The sequence below is a fragment of the Ascaphus truei genome, unplaced genomic scaffold (genome assembly GCF_040206685.1).
Source record: "Ascaphus truei isolate aAscTru1 unplaced genomic scaffold, aAscTru1.hap1 HAP1_SCAFFOLD_1134, whole genome shotgun sequence".
NCBI lineage: Eukaryota > Metazoa > Chordata > Amphibia > Anura > Ascaphidae > Ascaphus > Ascaphus truei.
In genome coordinates, this window is record NW_027454001.1 from 26,222 (window position 1) to 53,645 (window position 27,424).

Here is a 27,424-nt window from a genome sequence, read left to right on the forward strand (position 1 = left end):
AGAGGAGACATAGAGAGAGGGGGCTTTGAGAGGGGGGCGTAGAGAATGAGGGAAGGTGGAAGAGAATAGGATGTGCAGGAGTGCATTTCATTGAGCAGTGCAGAAATAGCTGCAATAGAGGTCTGTACAAATGGTGCTTTGTGTAGACACATGCAAAGGTAGGGGAAGGAAAGTGTATAGAACATGTGGATAAAAGCAGGAGTGTGGAAGTTAGAGAAATTAGAAAAGTTTTACAGAGGAGTGAGGAAACAGTAAACAGAAAGAACAAGAGAGAGGTTACATTGGGATGACGTGCTGTGGTAGAGAGAAATGCTAGGAGAGAGCCTCCAGATATTAGAGGACATGAATTGAGAGAGCAAATGTATAAATCAAAACCGGAGGGGGAGGTATAGCACGAAAGCTTGCACAGCAGTTGATGAAGATTATAGTCTTAAAGTTGCGTGTACCTGTCAGGGCACTCAAGAAGGTCAATGCTCACAAGTGCAGAGTTCATGAAGAAATGCTGAATCCAGTTCCCCTCCAATTTAATTTTAATATAACTTTTTCATTCTTCATTACTGCAAAAAGCAAACAAAACAAAACCACATTGCATTACTATTTTCAAAATGGATTGAATGACATATTCAACAGTAACTGTGTGATGCCAATATTGCCTTCTCACTCGTAGGCCAGTACGGTCAGGTACCCAGTACTGATAAAACAATAAGTGCCCGTACTAAGTACCAATATGAATTATAAGGAAATGTAAAATCTCCAGGTCTCTCTCCATCTCTGCAACAGATATATGGATAAGCCCATATTAAGGCATCACGTGACCGGAGCCGTCACTGACTGGGTATACGCAAAGATGCAGGGAGATGCAAAGAAAGGGAGGGAGAGAGACAGGGAGAAGATGGGAAACGGAGGGAGGCACGGATGGCAGGCCTCTCTCTTTCACTGGTGCATGCAAGGAGCTGGTCCCAACATCCACAAAGTGTGTGTGTATTATTGGTTGTGTTTTATGGCGGTAGGAGGATAGTGTGTATATTGTGTGTGTGTGGGAGTATTATATTGTGTGTAGGGTATTATAGTGTGTATATTATGTTGAGGTGCAGAGGAGAGTGTTAGATTGGGTATCTTGTGTTAGGGGGTATTGTGTATATTGTGTTTAAGACTATAATATTATTGGGGAGATTATTATTGAGGAGGTATTAAAGTGTGTATTGTGGGGAGTATTAGTGTATGTATTATTTGTGGGTGACAGATGCTGTGGGTAGGCCAAGAGTACGGGCCAGACTAAGGTGGAGACTTTCTGTACTCTGCATACAGGACTCTACATGCACTGCAGAGGTGAAATTCCCCCAACTCCAATTTGCTACACTCTCCAAGAGAGAATATTGTGATCAGAGGTGGAAGATGAGCAGGGTCACTGCCCAGGGAGTAGCCTGTCAGGGGGCATGGAAATCTCTTTTGGTGCGTATGTTGCCACGTGGCATTGATTGACCGGTCAATTAGCACTGCTTCCTATCACAGTGACATGATCCGGTGCTGTGATCGGTTGCAGCGCTGACCAAGGTGTGTTAGTGCAGCAATTTACAGGGAGGGAACAGAGGTTGTGGGTGACAGATGCTGGGGGTAGGCCAAGAGTACGGGCCAGAGCAAGGTGGAGATATTCTGTACTCTGCATGCCCATCCTGCATGCCCAGGACTCTGCATGCATGCCAGTGGCTGTGGGGTGTGTGTGTGTAGGTATGCCAAGTGTCAGTGTGCATAAGTAAGTGTGCTGTGTGTGTAAGTAAGTTTGCCTGTGTGGCAGGAGGTGTAGGGGGGTGGGGGGGCGGGGGGCGGTTCAGCTGGAGGACTTTACCCAGCACAAAAGCACATAGATGCCTCTGATTATATCACCCCAAATGCTGATAATATCCTGCTGTAGATGCACTTTACAGAAGATGATACAGATGTCATCAGTGTTTGGTGGGTTCATTAAATCAATCCATCATATAATAGCCACACTATGCATATGATGTACTGAATCAGTAACACCAATCACAGGAAGACATCTCCATGGTAGGGGTAGTGTTGAAGTTAACAAAATATGTCCAGCACTGTGGTGTGGAGCCCATACATAATAATTGTGCACATTACCAGAACAACATATTGTCAACTGCATGATCATTTTGCTGCTTGTAGTGTATACTCTTGTCCTGTGCAGTGTTGTAGTAGATCCGTCTCTTCGGTGTTCACTGCAATAAAAGTAAGACATTGCATTAATATTACAGAAGTTTGGGGGCTGAAATCCCACTATGCTAATGACAGTTTCCCTTTGCATAAGATTCTTGTGATTATATCTCAATGATGATCAATAACAACTACATCATAACACAGCTGCTCTATACAGAATATGTATTTGCCATCAATGGTCATGGAGGCAATATGTCACACAATGTACATATATAGCAAGGATTATTTCTTCCTCTGGTGTATTATGATGGGAGGGTGAGATTCTGCATTATCAGCATCAGTAAATCTGTAGGAAACTGAGTGATATTCTATTTTTTAATGCAATATTAGGGTAAAATAAAGCTTGCTGTATCTATAGCCATGCTCTACCCATGATGTGCTGAATCAATGACTGCAGAGCGATTTAGAGTGGTAAACATGACTTGAACTCATCTCTGAATAGAGGGTAGCACAGTAGTGCAGAGTAGAAGGTGAATGTATCTCAAATGGAAACCCTTAGCAGCTGTGTGGGGAGTAGACAGTACAGACTGACCAAGTAAATAGTAAAAAGTAGTAACTTCAACATTACTTGGTTTTGTTCTCCACTCCTGTTTTTCTGTTCTTTAAATCACTAATACTGATGCCATATGTAACCTGTACTGAGAGTTATATACTCTACTGGCCTAGATCAAATTAAATGATGCAAACAGGATCCCTCCCACTCAAGATTCATATGATTGCACCACCTCAACCTTTCATAGCAATAACATAGAACTGCAGCAGTGCGCTACTGCACATGTTCTTGTTATGAATGGTAGTAGATGTGGTCCTTGGGTCAGTACTTCATACTGTAGCCACACTCTATTCATGATGTATTGAATCAACAAAAATCTGCATGGTACAGATCACAGGAAGGGGTGGAGTAGAGGTGAATATGTCCAATGCGAAACCCTTAGCAGCCGGATTTTTTGGAGTCAATAAAACGACAAATACTAAATGAGAAATATACACATTGCTTATCTGTCTCTGTGTAGTCATTTTCCTCCTCTTCAACTGTCCTTCAATTTTCTATTTTGCAAGAAAATGAACACATGGCTTCAATATTCACTTCTGTTCTGCAGTCTTTCCTCTTGAAATAAAAAAGTTAAGCATTGCATTATTATTATTATAATTATTATTGACGATACATACAATGAACCTTGCTCCAAACCATGTGATACAAAGCAAATCCACCTCCCTCCCACAGCTGTGCTCCTTCTAGAGCTTCTACCACACAAGTTATTCATGTCAGTGAAACTGTACTGCAGTCCCGGTCTGCACACAATCTACTGAATCAATGACATCACACTGTGTCACACAATGTCATGCTAACGACAGGAAACAATCTTTGTATATATCTTTGTATATATAATAATAATAATAATAATAAAAAAAATAAGACAGGACAGACACTCCTACATTGCAATCAATAGAAAATAACTGGGACAGGCACTTCAAGGATGCATACGGTCCCGGATAAACTGTAGCTACCTATACACGTGTGCCTTGTCTCTAGACTCTGCATATATCTCTATTTATATACCACCCATTGTGTACTCAGCGCTTTACAAGAGAGACCAAAAAGTACAGGAAATTATTATACAATAAGTTCAACAAACAAAAACAGACAATAGGAAAGTAAATCCCTGTCCTGGGTAGTTTACAATCTAAGAGAAATGTAAGGAGACTTACAGAGAGACAACAGGTGGGGGAACAAGTGCAGTAGATGACAATGCTTGTCCTTAATGGTGGGTACTTGTAGTATAAAGCACTTCTTGGGAACAATAGTTAGTGACTGAATGAGTGACAGTAGCAACGAGTAAAAGCTATTGAAATGCTTCATTTAAGTTGTGAATTTTAAGGTTGATCTTAAATGTGGGTGGAAGAGGGTATGTTGGCATATACTGAGTGTGTGTGAGTTTCACAGGTAAATTGATGGGAAAGGGTTTCAGGCAAGAGAGCGAGTGCGCAGTAGAGGTGTAAGAAGTATAATGGAGACAGCTATTAGTAGAGCTTAGGAGACGAGGAAGGGCATAACGAGACCAAAGATGATATGTAGGAAGGAGCAGATGAATAGAGAATAGTGTTGGACTGGGTCCTCAACTATAAAAAAATGGGTAACGGGTACCCGGCCAAAATGAAAGGTTCTACCCGGTCGGGTACACGGTTTGGCACTTACCTTCCGGGTGGCGGTGACATCTAGGATCAGCAGCAGTCCTGTGACGGTGGCAGCATCTGTGGTGTCTTCAGCCGGCGGGGGAGCTGCAGGCTCACAGACACAGCTTACCTGCTTCGGTGCTGTGGAAGTGATTCCTGCAGCTCCCCCCGCCAGGTGAAGACACCTCTGATGCTGCCAACATCAGAGGACTGCTGCTGCTGATCCTAGATGTCTTAGGAAAGGTAAGTATAAAAGATTATTTCCAGCTGCCCTGACATTACCCGACGCCGGGTATTACCCGGCCAAGTCCACTTCTCAGTGGCCGGTTTCGAGTAATGTCCGGGTAGCTGGAAATGTGTCGGGTAACGCCGGGTACTCGGTACACCACTAATAGAGAACCTTAACAAAAAGGTAAGGAGGAGAACTTTGTAGGTGATCTGAAACTTGATGGGAAGCAAGGAGAGGGATTTAAGGAGGAGGAGGAGATGAGCAGATACTGTTGTGGGAGAAAGGGAAATTATTCAAGCAGCAGAGTTTTGGATAGATTGCAAATTAGAAAGTTGTGAAGCAGGGAGCCCTGTTAGCAGTATGTTAACCCATACGATAAGGGCATGCATTGGCGTTTTAGCAGTAGATTGACAGAGAAAAGGGCAAATCTTGGAAATATTACAGAGAAAGAATCGACAAACTTTAGCCAGTGTCGTGAATGAAGATGGAAAGGGAAGAGTCAAATGTTACTCCTAGGCAATGTGCTTTCATGACAGGATGATGGTAGTACTGTTTACTGCGATGGAGAAAGGTGATATTAGGCCAGATTTAGGGGGAAATATGAGGAGCTCAGTTTTAGACATTAGGTTTAAGGCAGAAGAGTGTCATCCATGGAGGATATAGCCAGGAGGCGACCCGAAACTAGGAACTAAATTGCAGGAGTGACGGTAGGGTGGATAGGTGTGTGTATCATCTGCATAGAGATGATATCAAGGGCCAAAATAGTTGATAAGGTCAACTAGTGATAGTATGTAGTGAGAGAGGTCCCAGAACAGAGTCCTGAGGTATACCAACAGACAAAACAACAGGAGACAAAGACACGTTAGCAACAGAGATGGAGAATGTGTGATGGAGAAGTATGATGAAAACCAGGATATAAGTTTGCTGCGGATACGAAGAAAGAGTTTAGAATATGAATGAGAAGAGTGATTGACAGTATCAAAAGCAGAAGAGAGATCAAGCAGGATTAGTAAGTAAAATGGACCTTGGGAATTTTCTTTATGTACATAATTGGTTACATTGGGAAAGGCAGATTGTGAAGGGCCCAGAGGAGCATGTGATTTAAGAATGTTGATCAAACGGGAGATCACAAGACGTTCTAGCAATTAGGAGGCAAATGGTAGGACGGATACAGGGCGATAGTTAGAAATTCACACAAGGTCAAGGTTATTTTTGAGAATAGGGGTGACCACTGCATGCTTAAAAGGAAGAGTTGAAAGAGCCAAAGGATATGGAGGAATTGAAGATGTGGGTGAGAGTGAGAATATAGGATTGAGAGGGCATGTGGTAGAGGGAGAAGAGAAGATCAGGTTCCAGCTTTGTGACAGGAGAAAAGGAGTCAAGAGTGCAATGAGATCTAGATAGAAAAAGAGAGAGGGGGAAGGGAGAGAACGAATCTACTTGTGGATGGCATCCACCTTGCCTCAAGTGAGCAAAGGCTTGAGGAGAAATAAAGGATGGATGTTAAGTGGGAGGAGAAAGTCAGTGGTGGGACTCAAATACATAGAAGACAGTGTGAATGAAATTGGAGTGTTGATGAGTGAGGAAAAAGTAGTGTTTGACCTTAAAAAAAGGAGCAGAGTTTTACAGAACAGGACAAAGGTTTAGTGTAGAAAATCAGACTGTGAGATTTCCTCCATAGGTGTTAAGAGCAGCAGTGTGATGTGATGAAGTGTGATGAGAGCGTGCTTGTGAATTAAACCAATGCATGGGTTAGGCTGCGTCTATAGTAAGCACGCAACAGATGGCAAAGTTAGCGCATGCCTGTCGCTCCAGCAATCCCTGCACTGAGGTCCGAGGCGACGGGGAGGCCCTGCATCGCTCGCACGCACTGTGGACAACCAAGCGTGTGCCCATGATAATCACGGCCTTAGAGGGATGAGTGTGTCAGAGCCTAGAAGGGGCATATAGATGATGGAGGAGGAGGGAGGAGGAGATGATAGCATTGTAAGAGTTAACAAGATAGCTAGTTTAAGCAGAAAGTGAGGAGAGGTTAGAGATAAGGGTAGATGTCAGAGGAGAGAGTTCAATTAAGCTGAGGTATCGAGTAGGACAGGGGTGAGGGGAATGAGAAGTGGTGGATGATGAGAGCAGAAGAGGTCATGTACAAATAGACCATGTTAGTCGTAGAGCAGACATTCCAGAGGGCACGTGAGAAGGGAAGAGTAAAGTGAGACAAGGAATGTGGATTACATTAGATGGGTTAATACGCTTAGCAGGGAGGTGGAGAGAGAGGCAAGAGGCAGAGGGTGGTGTAGGGGTAGAGGAAGAGATGTTGCATGTACCTTGTCAGAACATTAAAGAACGTCAATTCACACTGGTGCAGAGTTGATGATGAAATGCTGAATCCAGTTCACGTCCAATTCAATTTTAACAGAACTTTTTCATTCTTCATTACTGCAAAAAAAAAAGTAAAAAACAATGCATTACTATTTTCAAAATGGATTGAATTCCCCCACCAATGACTATGTGTTACCAATATATCCCTCTCAGTCCCACTGCAGCACATACTGTACCAGTGTGAAAGTAAGAAGGTACACAGTACCGGTAAAACAATACGTGCCGGTACTATGCACCATATGAATTATAAGGGGATGTAAATCTCCCAGTCTCTCTCCATATCCGCAACAGAGCGGGCTCCGGTCAGTGGCATGGATGCCCATATATGGGTATGCTCATATTTGGGCATCCCATGTCACTGACCGGAGCCGGCTCTGAGTATAGGGATATATGCGGAGACGCACAGGTGCAAGGAAATGGGAGGAGGCACGGTGAGAAACAGGGAGAGACCACAGGAAGATAGAGGGCAACAACTTCCACAAGGTACTTGTATGGGTATAATTGTTTGTATTTTGTGCAGAGGGGGTAATTTCAGATAAAATACAATTCTCCACCCTCTACGAAACAATTCCACTTTGTTCAGTAAGCCAGAAAGTCTTGGTCCCATGTGGACTGAATTTAATGCAAATAAGGTCCTTAATACACAAGTAAAGAATAAAGTTACTTATTCTCTACTGTAAGAAGTGCCACATTGCCCACTATTTGGGTCCTGTGCCCAGATTGTGACCATGCATGGCAGAGGTGAGATTCCCCCAACTCCAATTTGCTACACTCTCCAAGAGAGATAATTGTGATCAGAGGTGGAACTAGGGGAGGGTGTGAGCAGGGTCACTGCCCAGGGAGTAACCTGACTGGGGGCACGGAAATCTCATTTAGTGCATATGTTGCGGCACTGCATTGATTGACCGGTCAATCTGCACTGCTGCCTGTCACAGTGACATCCTGATCGGGCACTGTGATCAGCTATAGCACTGACCCAGGTGAGATAGTTCAGCACTTTACAAGGAGGGAACAGATGTTGTGGGTGACAGATGCTGGAGGTAGGCCAAGACTGTTGGCCAGAGTAACGTGGAGACTTACTGCACTCTGCATGCCCATCCTCTCCCTGACATCAGGGGAAGGAAGTGGCCCTGGGGTGTGTGTAGGTATGCCAGATGTCAGTGTATGCATAAGTAAGTATGCCTGTGTAGTGGGAGGTGTAGGGGCGTTAAGCTGGAGGACTTAAAACAGGCACAAAAGCACATAGATACCTCTGATTATACCGCACCAAATGCTGATAATATCATGCTGTAGCTGCACTTTACAGAAGATGATGCAGATGTCATCATTGGTTGGTGGGTTCATTAAATCAATCCATCATATCATAACCACACTGTGCATATGATGTACTGAATCAGTAACACCAGGAAGACATCTCCATGTTAGGAGTAGAGTTGAAGTTAACAGAATATGTCCAGCACTGTGGTGTGTAGCCCATAAATAATAATTGTGCACATTACCAGAACAACATACTGTCAACTGCAAGATCATTTTGCTGCTTGTAGCGTATGCTCATCCTGTACAGTGTTGTAGTAGATCCGTCTCTTCAGTGTTCACTGCAACAAAAGTAAGACATTGCATTAATATTACAGACGTTTGGGGGCTGAAATCTCACTTCGCTGCGGACAATTTCCCTTTGCATAAGATTCTTGTGATTATGTCAATGATGATCAATAACTGCATCATAACACAGCCGCTCTATACAGAAGATGTACTTGCTCTCATTGGTCATTGAGGTAATACGTCACACAATGTACAGATATAGCAAGGATTATTTCTCCCACTTGTGCATTATGGCATTATGATGGGAAATGTTGTGAGATTCTGCATTATCAGCATCACTGAATCTTTTGGAAATTAAGTGATATTCTATGTTTTAATGCAATATTATGGGTGATCAGCCGGTAAAATAATAATAGCTTGCTGTATCTGTAGCCATGCTCTACCCATGATGTGCTGAACCAATGACTGCAGAGAGATTCAGAGTGCTAAACATGACTGGAACGCATCTCTGAATAATGGGCAGCAAAGCAGTGCAGAATAGGAGGTGAAAGTATTTAAAATGGAAGATCCTTAGCAGCTGTGTGGAGAGTAGACAGTACAGACTGACCAAGTAAATGGTAAAAGGAGTAACTTCAACATTACTTGGCTTTGTTCTCCACATTGAAGCTTTCCTCCTCTTTAAATCACTAATACTGATGCCATGTGTAACCTGTACTGAGAGTTATATAATCTACTGGCCTAGATGAAACCATATGATGCAAACAGGATCCATCCCACTCCAGATTCATAGAATTGAACCACCTCAACCTTTCATAACAATCACATAGAACTGCAGCTGTGCGCTACTGCACATGTTCTTGTTATGAATGGTAGTAGATGTGGTCCTTGGGTCTTTACTTCATACTGTAGCCACACTCTACTCATGATGTATTGAATCAACGAAAACTTGCATGGTTCAGATCACAGGAAGGGGTAGAGTAGAGATGAAAATATTCAATGTGAAACCCGTAGCAGCCGGATTGTGTGGAGTCAATAAAACGACAAATACTAAATGGTAAATGAGAAATATACACATTGCTTATCTGTCTCTGTGTAGTAATTTTCCTTCTCTTCAACTGTCCTTCAAATTTTCTCTTTTGCAAGAAAAGGAACACATGGCTTCAATATTCACTTCTGTTCTGCAGTCATCCCTCCTGAAATAAAAGTTAAGCATTGCATTGTTATTATGATAATACATACAATAAACCTTGCTCCAAACCATTTGATGCAAAGCAAATCCACCTCCCACCCACAGCTGTGCTCCTTCTAGAGCATGCATGTCAAACTCCAGTCCTCGAGGGTCCCAAACAGGCCAGGTTTTCAGTAGGGATATCCTGAAAACCTGGCCTGTTTGCGGCCCTCGAGGACTGGAGTTTGACATCCTTGTTCTTGAGCTTCTACCACGCAAGTCATCCATGTGAGTGACACTGTACTGCAGTCCTGGTCTGCACACAATCTACTGAATCAATGACATCACACTGTAAAGGCAATCTACAAGATGTATTAGTTGTCCACACTTCCGAAATGTTACTTTTATGTCCAAATCACTTATTCCCATGACCTGATATTTGTATTTGTTATTTATAGGATTGTCACAAAGAGTTGATGAGGTCACCAAATGATAGTATGTAGAGAGAAAGAGAGATCTCAGAACAGAGCCCTGATGTATACCCACAGACAGATCAATAGAAGACGAAGACATGTTAGCAACAGAGATGGAGAATGTGTGACAGGAAAGTTATGATGAAAACCAGGATAGAACTGTGTTACGGATACCAAGAGAGAGTTTAGAATATGAAGGAGGAGAGTGATTGAGAGCATCAAACGCAGCAGATAGATCAAGTAGGATTAGTAGGGAAAAGTGACCTTGGGAATTTGCTTTAAGCACAGTCTGTAGAACGAGCTGTACGAAAGGCAGGTTGTAAAGGATCCAGGAGGGAATGTGATTTAAGAATGTTGACATTCTAGCAATTAGGAGACAAACAGCAGGAGGGATACAGGGCGGTAGTTAGTAAGGCACATAGGGTGTAGGTTGTTTCTGAGAAAAGGGTGACCACTACAGGCTTAAAGTAAGAGGGTAAAGAGCCAGAGAATAGGGAGGAATTGAAGATGTGGGTGAGAGTGGGGACTAAGAGATGCAGTAAGGTGTGAGGGGATACGATCTAGAGGGCATGTGGTAGAGGGAGAAGAGAAGATGATTTGCTTCCAGCTCTGTAAGAGAAGAAAAAGAGTCAAATGCAGAAGGAGAATTAGGTAGAAGGAGAGAAGGGGGAAGGGACAGAAGGAATCTCCTTGTGGGTGGCATCCACCTTGCCTCTGAAGTAGTCAAATGCTTGAGGAGAAGTGAAGGAAGGATGGCAAGTGTGAGGAGAAGGTTAGTGGAGGGAGTCAAATACAGGGAAAAAAAGACAGCGTAAATTAAATTTGAGTGTTGATGAATGTGAAAAAAAAGTAGTGTGGTTTGGCCCCAGAGAGCAGCTTTATACAGGACTGGAGACATTTTTACTGTAGAAAAATCAAATATCAATTGTGTGATTTCCTTCATAGGCATTAAGAACAGCGAGTGGAAGTGTGATGAACATGTTTGGGAATTTAGCCAAGGGTGTGGGCTAGAGGGACAAGTGTGTCAGAGCCTAGAGGGGGCATATAGATAGGAGGATAGCATTGTAAGAGTTAATAAGATTGTTAGTTTAAGCGGAAAGAGAGAGAGAGCAGAGAGGTTAGAGTAGATGTCAGAGGAGAGTTTAATTAAGCAGAGGCAAATCAGTGGGACAGGTAAGATGGGGTGAGGGGAATGACTGATTGTGAATGATGAGAGCAGAAGAGGTCATGTACAACTAGAGCCTTGTTAGTCAGAGAACGGACATTCCAGATGGCATAGGAGAAGGGAAGAGAAAAGTAAGGAAAGGAATGTGGATTACATTAGATAGGTTAACACTCTTAGCAGGGAGGCAGAGGCAGGGAGGCCCGATGTGTATATGAGCAGGTTCAAGATTATAAGAGATATCCCACACATCAGCAAACATAGAAGGAGACACAGAGATAGGTGTAGAGAGAGACAGAGATAGCTCTATGTAGAGAGAGAGGGACGTAGAGAGAATGAGACAGATAGGCGCAGAGAGAGGGGGCGCAGAGAGAGGAGGCGCCAAAAGAGGGGGCGCAGAGAGAGGGGGCACAGAGAATAGGATATTAAAGAGTGCTTTTCATTGAGCAGTGCAGAAATAGCTGCAATAGAGGTCTGTACAAATGGTGCAGTGTGTAGACACATGCAAAGGTAGGGGAAGGAAAGAGGAGAACATGTGGATAAAAGCAGGAGTGTGGAAGTTAGAGAAATTAGAAAAGTTTAACAGAGGAGTGAGGAAACAGCCAGCAGAAAGAACAAGAGAGAGGTTACATTGGGATGACGTTCTGTGGTAAAGAGAAAATGCTAGGAGAGAGCTTTCAAATATTAGAGGACATGAATTGAGGGAGCAAATGTATAAATCAAAACCTGAGGGGGAGGTATAGCACGAAAGCTTGCACAGCAGATTATAGTCTTAATGTTGCGTGTACCTGTCAGGGTATTCAAGAAGTTAAATTCTCACAAGTGCAGAGTTCATGATGAAATGCTGAATCTAGTCCCCCTCCAATTTAATTTTAATATAACTTTTCCATTCTTCATTACTGCAAAAAGCAAACAAAACAAAACCACATTGCATTACTATTTTCAAAATGGATTGAATGGCATATTCAACAGTGACTGTGTGATGCCAATATTCCCCACTCACTCGTAGTGAAGCACATATTGTACTAGTGTTGAAAGTAGGCCGGTAGAGTCAGGTACGCAGTACTGATAAAACAATAAGTGCCCGTCGTAAGTACCAGCTCCGCAACAGTGCGGGCATCACATTAGTGACGTGGATGAACATATATGGATAAGCCCATATTAAGGCATCACGTGACCAGAGCCGTCACTGACTGGGTATACGTAAAGACGCAGGGAGATGCAAGGAAAGGGAGGGAGAGAGACAGGGAGAAGATGGGAAACGGAGGGAGGCACGGATGGAGAGAGGGAGTTCTTCCGAGCTTCTGCGGGCCTCTCTCTTTCACTGGTGCATGCCGTGAGCTGGTCCCAACATCCACAAAGTGTGTGTGTATTATTGGTTGTATTTTATGGGGGTAGGAGGGTAGTGTGTATATTGTGTGTGTGGGAGTATTATATTGTGTGTAGAGGTGCAGAGGAGAGTACTAGATTGTGTATCTTGTGTAAGGGTGTTGTGTATATTGTGTTTGGAGCTATAATATTATTGGGGAGATTAGTATTGAGGAGGTATTATAGTGTGTATTGTGGGGAGTATTAGTGTGTGTATTGTTTGTGGGTGACAGATGCTGGGGGTATGCAGCAATCCCTGCACTGAGGTCCGAGGCGGCTCTGCATCGCTCGCACGCACTGTGGACGACCAAGCATGTGCCCATGATAATCATGGCCTTAGAGGGATGAGTGTGTCAGAGCCTAGAAGGGGTATATATATAATGGAGGAGGAAGGAGGAGGAGGGAGGAGGAGGGAGGAGGAGGGAGGAGGAGATGATAGCATTGTAAAAGTTAACAAGATAGTTAGTTTAAGCAGAAAGTGAGGAGAGGTTAGAGATAAGGGTAGATGTCAGAGGAGAGAGTTCAATTAAGCTGAGGTATCGAGTAGGACAGGGGTGAGGGGAATGTGAGGTGGTGGATGAGAGCAGAAGAGGTCATGTACAAATAGACCTTGTTAGTCAGAGAGCAGTCATTCCAGAGGGCACGTGAGAAGTGAAGAGTAAAGTGAGACATGGAATGTGGATTACATTAGATGGGTTAATACGCTTAGCAGGGAGGTGGAGAGAGAGAGGCAAGAGGCAGAGAGTGGTGCAGGGGTTGAGGAAGAGATGTTGCATGTACCTTATCAGAACATTAAAGAACATCAATTCACACTGGTGCAGAGTTGATGATGAATCCAGTTCACCTCCAATTCAATTTTAACAGAAATGTTTCATTCTTCATTACTGAAAAAAAAGAAAAGTAAAAAACATTTCATTACTATTTTCAAAATGGATTGAATTCCCCCAACAATGACTATGTGTTACCAATATATCCCTCTCAGTCCCACTGCAGCATATACTGTACCAGTGTGAAAGTAGGAAGGTACACAGTACCGGTAAAACAATACGTGCCGGTACTATGCACCATATGAATTATAAGGGGATGTAAATCTCCCAGTCTCTCTCCATATCCGCAACAGAGCGGGCTCCGGTCAGTGGCATGGATGCCCATATATGGGTATGCTCATATTTGGGCATCCCATGTCACTGACCGGAGCCGGCTCTGAGTATAGGGATATATGCGGAGACGCAGAGGTGCAAGGAAATGGGAGGAGGCACGGTGAGAAACAGGGAGAGACCACAGGAAGATAGAGGGCAACAACTTCCACAAGGTACTTGTATGGGTATAATTGTTTGTATTTTGTGCAGAGGGGGTAATTTCAGATAAAATACAATTCTCCACCCTCTACGAAACAATTCCACTTTGTTCAGTAAGCCAGAAAGTCTTGGTCCCATGTGGACTGAATTTAATGCAAATAAGGTCCTTAATACACAAGTAAAGAATAAAGTTACTTATTCTCTACTGTAAGAAGTGCCACATTGCCCACTATTTGGGTCCTGTGCCCAGATTGTGACCATGCATGGCAGAGGTGAGATTCCCCCAACTCCAATTTGCTACACTCTCCAAGAGAGATAATTGTGATCAGAGGTGGAACTAGGGGAGGGTGTGAGCAGGGTCACTGCCCAGGGAGTAACCTGACTGGGGGCACGGAAATCTCATTTAGTGCATATGTTGCGGCACTGCATTGATTGACCGGTCAATCTGCACTGCTGCCTGTCACAGTGACATCCTGATCGGGCACTGTGATCAGCTATAGCACTGACCCAGGTGAGATAGTTCAGCACTTTACAAGGAGGGAACAGATGTTGTGGGTGACAGATGCTGGAGGTAGGCCAAGACTGTTGGCCAGAGTAACGTGGAGACTTACTGCACTCTGCATGCCCATCCTCTCCCTGACATCAGGGGAAGGAAGTGGCCCTGGGGTGTGTGTAGGTATGCCAGATGTCAGTGTATGCATAAGTAAGTATGCCTGTGTAGTGGGAGGTGTAGGGGCGTTAAGCTGGAGGACTTAAAACAGGCACAAAAGCACATAGATACCTCTGATTATACCGCACCAAATGCTGATAATATCATGCTGTAGCTGCACTTTACAGAAGATGATGCAGATGTCATCATTGGTTGGTGGGTTCATTAAATCAATCCATCATATCATAACCACACTGTGCATATGATGTACTGAATCAGTAACACCAGGAAGACATCTCCATGTTAGGAGTAGAGTTGAAGTTAACAGAATATGTCCAGCACTGTGGTGTGTAGCCCATAAATAATAATTGTGCACATTACCAGAACAACATACTGTCAACTGGAAGATCATTTTGCTGCTTGTAGCGTATGCTCATCCTGTACAGTGTTGTAGTAGATCCGTCTCTTCAGTGTTCACTGCAACAAAAGTAAGACATTGCATTAATATTACAGACGTTTGGGGGCTGAAATCTCACTTCGCTGCGGACAATTTCCCTTTGCATAAGATTCTTGTGATTATGTCAATGATGATCAATAACTGCATCATAACACAGCCGCTCTATACAGAAGATGTACTTGCTCTCAATGGTCATGGAGGTAATACGTCACACAATGTACAGATATAGCAAGGATTATTTCTCCCACTGGTGCATTATGGCATTATGATGGGAAATGTTGTGAGATTCTGCATTATCAGCATCACTGAATCTTTTGGAAATTAAGTGATATTCTATGTTTTAATGCAATATTATGGATGATCAGCCGGTAAAATAATAATAGCTTGCTGTATCTGTAGCCATGCTCTACCCATGATGTGCTGAACCAATGACTGCAGAGAGATTCAGAGTGGTAAACATGACTGGAACGCATCTCTGAATAATGGGCAGCAAAGCAGTGCAGAATAGGAGGTGAAAGTATTTAAAATGGAAGATCCTTAGCAGCTGTGTGGGGAGTAGACAGTACAGACTGACCAAGTAAATGGTAAAAGGAGTAACTTCAACATTACTTGGCTTTGTTCTCCACATTGAAGCTTTCCTCCTCTTTAAATCACTAATACTGATGCCATGTGTAACCTGTACTGAGAGTTATATAATCTACTGGCCTAGATGAAACCATATGATGCAAACAGGATCCATCCCACTCCAGATTCATAGAATTGAACCACCTCAACCTTTCATAACAATCACATAGAACTGCAGCTGTGCGCTACTGCACATGTTCTTGTTATGAATGGTAGTAGATGTGGTCCTTGGGTCTTTACTTCATACTGTAGCCACCCTCTACTCATGATGTATTGAATCAACGAAAACTTGCATGGTTCAGATCACAGGAAGGGGTAGAGTAGAGATGAAAATATTCAATGTGAAACCCGTAGCAGCCGGATTGTGTGGAGTCAATAAAACGACAAATACTAAATGGTAAATGAGAAATATACACATTGCTTATCTGTCTCTGTGTAATAATTTTCCTTCTCTTCAACTGTCCTTCAAATTTTCTCTTTTGCAAGAAAAGGAACACATGGCTTCAATATTCACTTCTGTTCTGCAGTCATCCCTCCTGAAATAAAAGTTAAGCATTGCATTGTTATTATGATAATACATACAATAAACCTTGCTCCAAACCATTTGATGCAAAGCAAATCCACCTCCCACCCACAGCGGTGCTCCTTCTAGAGCATGCATGTCAAACTCCAGTCCTCGAGGGTCCCAAACAGGCCAGGTTTTCAGTAGGGATATCCTGAAAACCTGGCCTGTTTGCTGCCCTCGAGGACTGGAGTTTGACATCCTTGTTCTTGAGCTTCTACCACGCAAGTCATCCATGTGAGTGACACTGTACTGCAGTCCTGGTCTGCACACAATCTACTGAATCAATGACATCACACTGTAAAGGCAATCTACAAGATGTATTAGTTGTCCACACTTCCGAAATGTTACTTTTATGTCCAAATCACTTATTCCCATGACCTGATATTTGTATTTGTTATTTATAGGATTGTCACAAAGAGTTGATGAGGTCACCAAATGATAGTATGTAGAGAGAAAGAGAGATCTCAGAACAGAGCCCTGATGTATACCCACAGACAGATCAATAGAAGACGAAGACATGTTAGCAACAGAGATGGAGAATGTGTGACAGGAAAGTTATGATGAAAACCAGGATAGAACTGTGTTACGGATACCAAGAGAGAGTTTAGAATATGAAGGAGGAGAGTGATTGAGAGCATCAAACGCAGCAGATAGATCAAGTAGGATTAGTAGGGAAAAGTGACCTTGGGAATTTGCTTTAAGCACAGTCTGTAGAACGAGCTGTACGAAAGGCAGGTTGTAAAGGATCCAGGAGGGAATGTGATTTAAGAATGTTGACATTCTAGCAATTAGGAGACAAACAGCAGGAGGGATACAGGGCGGTAGTTAGTAAGGCACATAGGGTGTAGGTTGTTTCTGAGAAAAGGGTGACCACTACAGGCTTAAAGTAAGAGGGTAAAGAGCCAGAGAATAGGGAGGAATTGAAGATGTGGGTGAGAGTGGGGACTAAGAGATGCAGTAAGGTGTGAGGGGATACGATCTAGAGGGCATGTGGTAGAGGGAGAAGAGAAGATGATTAGCTTCCAGCTCTGTAAGAGAAGAAAAGGAGTCAAATGCAGAAGGAGAATTAGGTAGAAGGAGAGAAGGGGGAAGGGACAGAAGGAATCTCCTTGTGGGTGGCATCCACCTTGCCTCTGAAGTAGTCAAATGCTTGAGGAGAAGTGAAGGAAGGATGGCAAGTGTGAGGAGAAGGTTAGTGGAGGGAGTCAAATACAGGGAAAAAAAGACAGCGTAAATTAAATTTGAGTGTTGATGAATGTGAAAAAAAAGTAGTGTGGTTTGGCCCCAGAGAGCAGCTTTATACAGGACTGGAGACATTTTTACTGTAGAAAAATCAAATATCAATTGTGTGATTTCCTTCATAGGCATTAAGAACAGCGAGTGGAAGTGTGATGAACATGTTTGGGAATTTAGCCAAGGGTGTGGGCTAGAGGGACAAGTGTGTCAGAGCCTAGAGGGGGCATATAGATAGGAGGATAGCATTGTAAGAGTTAATAAGATTGTTAGTTTAAGCGGAAAGAGAGAGAGAGAGGTTAGAGTAGATGTCAGAGGAGAGTTTAATTAAGCAGAGGAAAATCAGTGGGACAGGTAAGATGGGGTGAGGGGAATGACTGATTGTGAATGATGAGAGCAGAAGAGGTCATGTACAACTAGAGCCTTGTTAGTCAGAGAACGGGCATTCCAGATGGCATAGGAGAAGGGAAGAGAAAAGTAAGGAAAGGAATGTGGTTACATTAGATAGGTTAACACTCTTAGCAGGGAGGCAGAGGCAGGGAGGCCCGATGTGTATATGAGCAGGTTCAAGATTATAAGAGATATCCCACACATCAGCAAACATAGAAGGAGACACAGAGATAGGTGTAGAGAGAGACAGAGATAGCTCTATGTAGAGAGAGAGGGACGTAGAGAGAATGAGACAGATAGGCGCAGAGAGAGGGGGCGCAGAGAGAGGAGGCGCCAAAAGAGGGGGCGCAGAGAGAGGGGGCACAGAGAATAGGATATTAAAGAGTGCTTTTCATTGAGCAGTGCAGAAATAGCTGCAATAGAGGTCTGTACAAATGGTGCAGTGTGTAGACACATGCAAAGGTAGGGGAAGGAAAGAGGAGAACATGTGGATAAAAGCAGGAGTGTGGAAGTTAGAGAAATTAGAAAAGTTTAACAGAGGAGTGAGGAAACAGCAAGCAGAAAGAACAAGAGAGAGGTTACATTGGGATGACGTTCTGTGGTAAAGAGAAAATGCTAGGAGAGAGCTTTCAAATATTAGAGGACATGAATTGAGGGAGCAAATGTATAAATCAAAACCTGAGGGGGAGGTATAGCACGAAAGCTTGCACAGCAGATTATAGTCTTAATGTTGCGTGTACCTGTCAGGGTATTCAAGAAGTTAAATTCTCACAAGTGCAGAGTTCATGATGAAATGCTGAATCTAGTCCCCCTCCAATTTAATTTTAATATAACTTTTCCATTCTTCATTACTGCAAAAAGCAAACAAAACAAAACCACATTGCATTACTATTTTCAAAATGGATTGAATGGCATATTCAACAGTGACTGTGTGATGCCAATATTCCCCACTCACTCGTAGTGAAGCACATATTGTACTAGTGTTGAAAGTAGGCCGGTAGAGTCAGGTACGCAGTACAGATAAAACAATAAGTGCCCGTCGTAAGTACCAGCTCCGCAACAGTGCGGGCATCACATTAGTGACGTGGATGAACATATATGGATAAGCCCATATTAAGGCATCACGTGACCAGAGCCGTCACTGACTGGGTATACGTAAAGACACAGGGAGATGCAAGGAAAGGGAGGGAGAGAGAGAGACAGGGAGAAGATGTGAAACGGAGGAAGGCACGGATGGAGGGAGTTCTTCCGAGCTTCTGCGGGCCTCTCTCTTTCACTGGTGCATGCCGGGAGCTGGTCTCAACATCCACAAAGTGTGTGTGTATTATTGGTTGTATTTTATGGGGGTAGGAGGGTAGTGTGTATATTGTGTGTGTGGGAGTATTATATTGTGTGTAGAGGTGCAGAGGAGAGTACTAGATTGTGTATCTTGTGTAAGGGTGTTGTGTATATTGTGTTTGGAGCTATAATATTATTGGGGAGATTAGTATTGAGGAGGTATTATAGTGTGTATTGTGGGGAGTATTAGTGTGTGTATTGTTTGTGGGTGACAGATGCTGGGGGTATGCAGCAATCCCTGCACTGAGGTCCGAGGCGGCTCTGCATCGCTCGCACACACTGTGGATGACCAAGCATGTGCCCATGATAATCATGGCCTTAGAGGGATGAGTGTGTCAGAGCCTAGAAGGGGCATATATATGATGGAGGAGGGAGGAGGAGGAGGGAGGAGGAGGAGATGATAGCATTGTAAAAGTTAACAAGATAGTTAGTTTAAGCAGAAAGTGAGGAGAGGTTAGAGATAAGGGTAGATGTCAGAGGAGAGAGTTCAATTAAGCTGAGGTATCGAGTAGGAAAGGGGTGAGGGGAATGAGAGGTGGTGGATGATGAGAGCAGAAGAGGTCATGTACAAATAGACCTTGTTAGTCAGAGAGCAGTCATTCCAGAGGGCACGTGAGAAGTGAAGAGTAAAGTGAGACATGGAATGTGGATTACATTAGATGGGTTAATACGCTTAGCAGGGAGGTGGAGAGAGAGAGGCAAGAGGCAGAGAGTGGTGCAGGGGTTGAGGAAGAGATGTTGCATGTACCTTATCAGAACATTAAAGAACATCAATTCACACTGGTGCAGAGTTGATGATGAATCCAGTTCACCTCCAATTCAATTTTAACAGAAATGTTTCATTCTTCATTACTGAAAAAAAAGAAAAGTAAAAAACATTTCATTACTATTTTCAAAATGGATTGAATTCCCCCAACAATGACTATGTGTTACCAATATATCCCTCTCAGTCCCACTGCAGCATATACTGTACCAGTGTGAAAGTAGGAAGGTACACAGTACCGGTAAAACAATACGTGCCGGTACTATGCACCATATGAATTATAAGGGGATGTAAATCTCCCAGTCTCTCTCCATATCCGCAACAGAGCGGGCTCCGGTCAGTGGCATGGATGCCCATATATGGGTATGCTCATATTTGGGCATCCCATGTCACTGACCGGAGCCGGCTCTGAGTATAGGGATATATGCGGAGACGCAGAGGTGCAAGGAAATGGGAGGAGGCACGGTGAGAAACAGGGAGAGACCACAGGAAGATAGAGGGCAACAACTTCCACAAGGTACTTGTATGGGTATAATTGTTTGTATTTTGTGCAGAGGGGGTAATTTCAGATAAAATACAATTCTCCACCCTCTACGAAACAATTCCACTTTGTTCAGTAAGCCAGAAAGTCTTGGTCCCATGTGGACTGAATTTAATGCAAATAAGGTCCTTAATACACAAGTAAAGAATAAAGTTACTTATTCTCTACTGTAAGAAGTGCCACATTGCCCACTATTTGGGTCCTGTGCCCAGATTGTGACCATGCATGGCAGAGGTGAGATTCCCCCAACTCCAATTTGCTACACTCTCCAAGAGAGATAATTGTGATCAGAGGTGGAACTAGGGGAGGGTGTGAGCAGGGTCACTGCCCAGGGAGTAACCTGACTGGGGGCACGGAAATCTCATTTAGTGCATATGTTGCGGCACTGCATTGATTGACCGGTCAATCTGCACTGCTGCCTGTCACAGTGACATCCTGATCGGGCACTGTGATCAGCTATAGCACTGACCCAGGTGAGATAGTTCAGCACTTTACAAGGAGGGAACAGATGTTGTGGGTGACAGATGCTGGAGGTAGGCCAAGACTGTTGGCCAGAGTAACGTGGAGACTTACTGCACTCTGCATGCCCATCCTCTCCCTGACATCAGGGGAAGGAAGTGGCCCTGGGGTGTGTGTAGGTATGCCAGATGTCAGTGTATGCATAAGTATGCCTGTGTAGTGGGAGGTGTAGGGGCGTTAAGCTGGAGGACTTAAAACAGGCACAAAAGCACATAGATACCTCTGATTATACCGCACCAAATGCTGATAATATCATGCTGTAGCTGCACTTTACAGAAGATGATGCAGATGTCATCATTGGTTGGTGGGTTCATTAAATCAATCCATCATATCATAACCACACTGTGCATATGATGTACTGAATCAGTAACACCAGGAAGACATCTCCATGTTAGGAGTAGAGTTGAAGTTAACAGAATATGTCCAGCACTGTGGTGTGTAGCCCATAAATAATAATTGTGCACATTACCAGAACAACATACTGTCAACTGCAAGATCATTTTGCTGCTTGTAGCGTACAGTATGCTCATTCTGTACAGTGTTGTAGTAGATCCGTCTCTTCAGTGTTCACTGCAACAAAAGTAAGACATTGCATTAATATTACAGACGTTTGGGGGCTGAAATCTCACTTCGCTGCGGACAATTTCCCTTTGCATAAGATTCTTGTGATTATGTCAATGATGATCAATAACTGCATCATAACACAGCCGCTCTATACAGAAGATGTACTTGCTCTCATTGGTCATTGAGGTAATACGTCACACAATGTACAGATATAGCAAGGATTATTTCTCCCACTTGTGCATTATGGCATTATGATGGGAAATGTTGTGAGATTCTGCATTATCAGCATCACTGAATCTTTTGGAAATTAAGTGATATTCTATGTTTTAATGCAATATTATGGGTGATCAGCCGGTAAAATAATAATAGCTTGCTGTATCTGTAGCCATGCTCTACCCATGATGTGCTGAACCAATGACTGCAGAGAGATTCAGAGTGCTAAACATGACTGGAACGCATCTCTGAATAATGGGCAGCAAAGCAGTGCAGAATAGGAGGTGAAAGTATTTAAAATGGAAGATCCTTAGCAGCGGTGTGGAGAGTAGACAGTACAGACTGACCAAGTAAATGGTAAAAGGAGTAACTTCAACATTACTTGGCTTTGTTCTCCACATTGAAGCTTTCCTCCTCTTTAAATCACTAATACTGATGCCATGTGTAACCTGTACTGAGAGTTATATAATCTACTGGCCTAGATGAAACCATATGATGCAAACAGGATCCATCCCACTCCAGATTCATAGAATTGAACCACCTCAACCTTTCATAACAATCACATAGAACTGCAGCTGTGCGCTACTGCACATGTTCTTGTTATGAATGGTAGTAGATGTGGTCCTTGGGTCTTTACTTCATACTGTAGCCACCCTCTACTCATGATGTATTGAATCAACGAAAACTTGCATGGTTCAGATCACAGGAAGGGGTAGAGTAGAGATGAAAATATTCAATGTGAAACCCGTAGCAGCCGGATTGTGTGGAGTCAATAAAACGACAAATACTAAATGGTAAATGAGAAATATACACATTGCTTATCTGTCTCGGTGTAGTAATTTTCCTTCTCTTCAACTGTCCTTCAAATTTTCTCTTTTGCAAGAAAAGGAACACATGGCTTCAATATTCACTTCTGTTCTGCAGTCATCCCTCCTGAAATAAAAGTTAAGCATTGCATTGTTATTATGATAATACATACAATAAACCTTGCTCCAAACCATTTGATGCAAAGCAAATCCACCTCCCACCCACAGCGGTGCTCCTTCTAGAGCATGCATGTCAAACTCCAGTCCTCGAGGGTCCCAAACAGGCCAGGTTTTCAGTAGGGATATCCTGAAAACCTGGCCTGTTTGCTGCCCTCGAGGACTGGAGTTTGACATCCTTGTTCTTGAGCTTCTACCACGCAAGTCATCCATGTGAGTGACACTGTACTGCAGTCCTGGTCTGCACACAATCTACTGAATCAATGACATCACACTGTAAAGGCAATCTACAAGATGTATTAGTTGTCCACACTTCCGAAATGTTACTTTTATGTCCAAATCACTTATTCCCATGACCTGATATTTGTATTTGTTATTTATAGGATTGTCACAAAGAGTTGATGAGGTCACCAAATGATAGTATGTAGAGAGAAAGAGAGATCTCAGAACAGAGCCCTGATGTATACCCACAGACAGATCAATAGAAGACGAAGACATGTTAGCAACAGAGATGGAGAATGTGTGACAGGAAAGTTATGATGAAAACCAGGATAGAACTGTGTTACGGATACCAAGAGAGAGTTTAGAATATGAAGGAGGAGAGTGATTGAGAGCATCAAACGCAGCAGATAGATCAAGTAGGATTAGTAGGGAAAAGTGACCTTGGGAATTTGCTTTAAGCACAGTCTGTAGAACGAGCTGTACGAAAGGCAGGTTGTAAAGGATCCAGGAGGGAATGTGATTTAAGAATGTTGACATTCTAGCAATTAGGAGACAAACAGCAGGAGGGATACAGGGCGGTAGTTAGTAAGGCACATAGGGTGTAGGTTGTTTCTGAGAAAAGGGTGACCACTACAGGCTTAAAGTAAGAGGGTAAAGAGCCAGAGAATAGGGAGGAATTGAAGATGTGGGTGAGAGTGGGGACTAAGAGATGCAGTAAGGTGTGAGGGGATACGATCTAGAGGGCATGTGGTAGAGGGAGAAGAGAAGATGATTAGCTTCCAGCTCTGTAAGAGAAGAAAAGGAGTCAAATGCAGAAGGAGAATTAGGTAGAAGGAGAGAAGGGGGAAGGGACAGAAGGAATCTCCTTGTGGGTGGCATCCACCTTGCCTCTGAAGTAGTCAAATGCTTGAGGAGAAGTGAAGGAAGGATGGCAAGTGTGAGGAGAAGGTTAGTGGAGGGAGTCAAATACAGGGAAAAAAAGACAGCGTAAATTAAATTTGAGTGTTGATGAATGTGAAAAAAAAGTAGTGTGGTTTGGCCCCAGAGAGCAGCTTTATACAGGACTGGAGACATTTTTACTGTAGAAAAATCAAATATCAATTGTGTGATTTCCTTCATAGGCATTAAGAACAGCGAGTGGAAGTGTGATGAACATGTTTGGGAATTTAGCCAAGGGTGTGGGCTAGAGGGACAAGTGTGTCAGAGCCTAGAGGGGGCATATAGATAGGAGGATAGCATTGTAAGAGTTAATAAGATTGTTAGTTTAAGCGGAAAGAGAGAGAGAGGTTAGAGTAGATGTCAGAGGAGAGTTTAATTAAGCAGAGGCAAATCAGTGGGACGGGTAAGATGGGGTGAGGGGAATGACTGATTGTGAATGATGAGAGCAGAAGAGGTCATGTACAACTAGAGCCTTGTTAGTCAGAGAACGGGCATTCCAGATGGCATAGGAGAAGGGAAGAGAAAAGTAAGGAAAGGAATGTGGATTACATTAGATAGGTTAACACTCTTAGCAGGGAGGCAGAGGCAGGGAGGCCCGATGTGTATATGAGCAGGTTCAAGATTATAAGAGATATCCCACACATCAGCAAACATAGAAGGAGACACAGAGATAGGTGTAGAGAGAGACAGAGATAGCTCTATGTAGAGAGAGAGGGACGTAGAGAGAATGAGACAGATAGGCGCAGAGAGAGGGGGCGCAGAGAGAGGAGGCGCCAAAAGAGGGGGCGCAGAGAGAGGGGGCACAGAGAATAGGATATTAAAGAGTGCTTTTCATTGAGCAGTGCAGAAATAGCTGCAATAGAGGTCTGTACAAATGGTGCAGTGTGGAGACACATGCAAAGGTAGGGGAAGGAAAGAGGAGAACATGTGGATAAAAGCAGGAGTGTGGAAGTTAGAGAAATTAGAAAAGTTTAACAGAGGAGTGAGGAAACAGCAAGCAAAAAGAACAAGAGAGAGGTTACATTGGGATGACGTTCTGTGGTAAAGAGAAAATGCTAGGAGAGAGCTTTCAAATATTAGAGGACATGAATTGAGGGAGCAAATGTATGAGGGAGGGAAATAAATCAAAACCTGAGGGGGAGGTATAGCACGAAAGCTTGCACAGCAGATTATAGTCTTAATGTTGCGTGTACCTGTCAGGGTATTCAAGAAGTTAAATTCTCACAAGTGCAGAGTTCATGATGAAATGCTGAATCTAGTCCCCCTCCAATTTAATTTTAATATAACTTTTCCATTCTTCATTACTGCAAAAAGCAAACAAAACAAAACCACATTGCATTACTATTTTCAAAATGGATTGAATGGCATATTCAACAGTGACTGTGTGATGCCAATATTCCCCACTCACTCGTAGTGAAGCACATATTGTACTAGTGTTGAAAGTAGGCCGGTAGAGTCAGGTACGCAGTACTGATAAAACAATAAGTGCCCGTCGTAAGTACCAGCTCCGCAACAGTGCGGGCATCACATTAGTGACGTGGATGAACATATATGGATAAGCCCATATTAAGGCATCACGTGACCAGAGCCGTCACTGACTGGGTATACGTAAAGACGCAGGGAGATGCAAGGAAAGGGAGGGAGAGAGACAGGGAGAAGATGTGAAACGGAGGAAGGCACGGATGGAGGGAGTTCTTCCGAGCTTCTGCGGGCCTCTCTCTTTCACTGGTGCATGCCGGGAGCTGGTCCCAACATCCACAAAGTGTGTGTGTATTATTGGTTGTATTTTATGGGGGTAGGAGGGTAGTGTGTATATTGTGTGTGTGGGAGTATTATATTGTGTGTAGAGGTGCAGAGGAGAGTACTAGATTGTGTATCTTGTGTAAGGGTGTTGTGTATATTGTGTTTGGAGCTATAATATTATTGGGGAGATTAGTATTGAGGAGGTATTATAGTGTGTATTGTGGGGAGTATTAGTGTGTGTATTGTTTGTGGGTGACAGATGCTGGGGGTATGCAGCAATCCCTGCACTGAGGTCCGAGGCGGCTCTGCATCGCTCGCACACACTGTGGATGACCAAGCATGTGCCCATGATAATCATGGCCTTAGAGGGATGAGTGTGTCAGAGCCTAGAAGGGGCATATATATGATGGAGGAGGGAGGAGGAGGAGGGAGGAGGAGGAGATGATAGCATTGTAAAAGTTAACAAGATAGTTAGTTTAAGCAGAAAGTGAGGAGAGGTTAGAGATAAGGGTAGATGTCAGAGGAGAGAGTTCAATTAAGCTGAGGTATCGAGTAGGAAAGGGGTGAGGGGAATGAGAGGTGGTGGATGAGAGCAGAAGAGGTCATGTACAAATAGACCTTGTTAGTCAGAGAGCAGTCATTCCAGAGGGCACGTGAGAAGTGAAGAGTAAAGTGAGACATGGAATGTGGATTACATTAGATGGGTTAATACGCTTAGCAGGGAGGTGGAGAGAGAGAGGCAAGAGGCAGAGAGTGGTGCAGGGGTTGAGGAAGAGATGTTGCATGTACCTTATCAGAACATTAAAGAACATCAATTCACACTGGTGCAGAGTTGATGATGAATCCAGTTCACCTCCAATTCAATTTTAACAGAAATGTTTCATTCTTCATTACTGAAAAAAAAGAAAAGTAAAAAACATTTCATTACTATTTTCAAAATGGATTGAATTCCCCCAACAATGACTATGTGTTACCAATATATCCCTCTCAGTCCCACTGCAGCATATACTGTACCAGTGTGAAAGTAGGAAGGTACACAGTACCGGTAAAACAATACGTGCCGGTACTATGCACCATATGAATTATAAGGGGATGTAAATCTCCCAGTCTCTCTCCATATCCGCAACAGAGCGGGCTCCGGTCAGTGGCATGGATGCCCATATATGGGTATGCTCATATTTGGGCATCCCATGTCACTGACCGGAGCCGGCTCTGAGTATAGGGATATATGCGGAGACGCAGAGGTGCAAGGAAATGGGAGGAGGCACGGTGAGAAACAGGGAGAGACCACAGGAAGATAGAGGGCAACAACTTCCACAAGGTACTTGTATGGGTATAATTGTTTGTATTTTGTGCAGAGGGGGTAATTTCAGATAAAATACAATTCTCCACCCTCTATGAAACAATTCCACTTTGTTCAGTAAGCCAGAAAGTCTTGGTCCCATGTGGACTGAATTTAATGCAAATAAGGTCCTTAATACACAAGTAAAGAATAAAGTTACTTATTCTCTACTGTAAGAAGTGCCACATTGCCCACTATTTGGGTCCTGTGCCCAGATTGTGACCATGCATGGCAGAGGTGAGATTCCCCCAACTCCAATTTGCTACACTCTCCAAGAGAGATAATTGTGATCAGAGGTGGAACTAGGGGAGGGTGTGAGCAGGGT

General features: G+C 43.4%; 1 long non-coding RNA gene across 2 annotated transcripts; it reads right to left on the reverse strand.

Moving 5' to 3' along the window:
• Positions 1-456: 456 nt before the first annotated feature.
• On the reverse strand, positions 457-26,655 carry LOC142475288 (uncharacterized). Of its 2 annotated transcripts, XR_012790857.1 has the most exons (16): positions 26,547-26,655; positions 25,208-25,318; positions 22,682-22,803; positions 21,563-21,663; positions 20,019-20,122; positions 18,673-18,783; positions 16,161-16,280; positions 15,045-15,140; positions 13,497-13,600; positions 12,137-12,247; positions 9,619-9,738; positions 8,503-8,598; positions 6,949-7,060; positions 3,209-3,328; positions 2,125-2,222; positions 457-557 (listed from the first exon to the last, which is right to left on the reverse strand). It is a non-coding gene; the product is annotated as an uncharacterized LOC142475288 (long non-coding RNA). The 2 variants fall into 2 exon arrangements; XR_012790858.1 differs by lacking the exon at positions 13,497-13,600.
• Between the last annotated feature and the right edge of the window lie 769 nt (positions 26,656-27,424).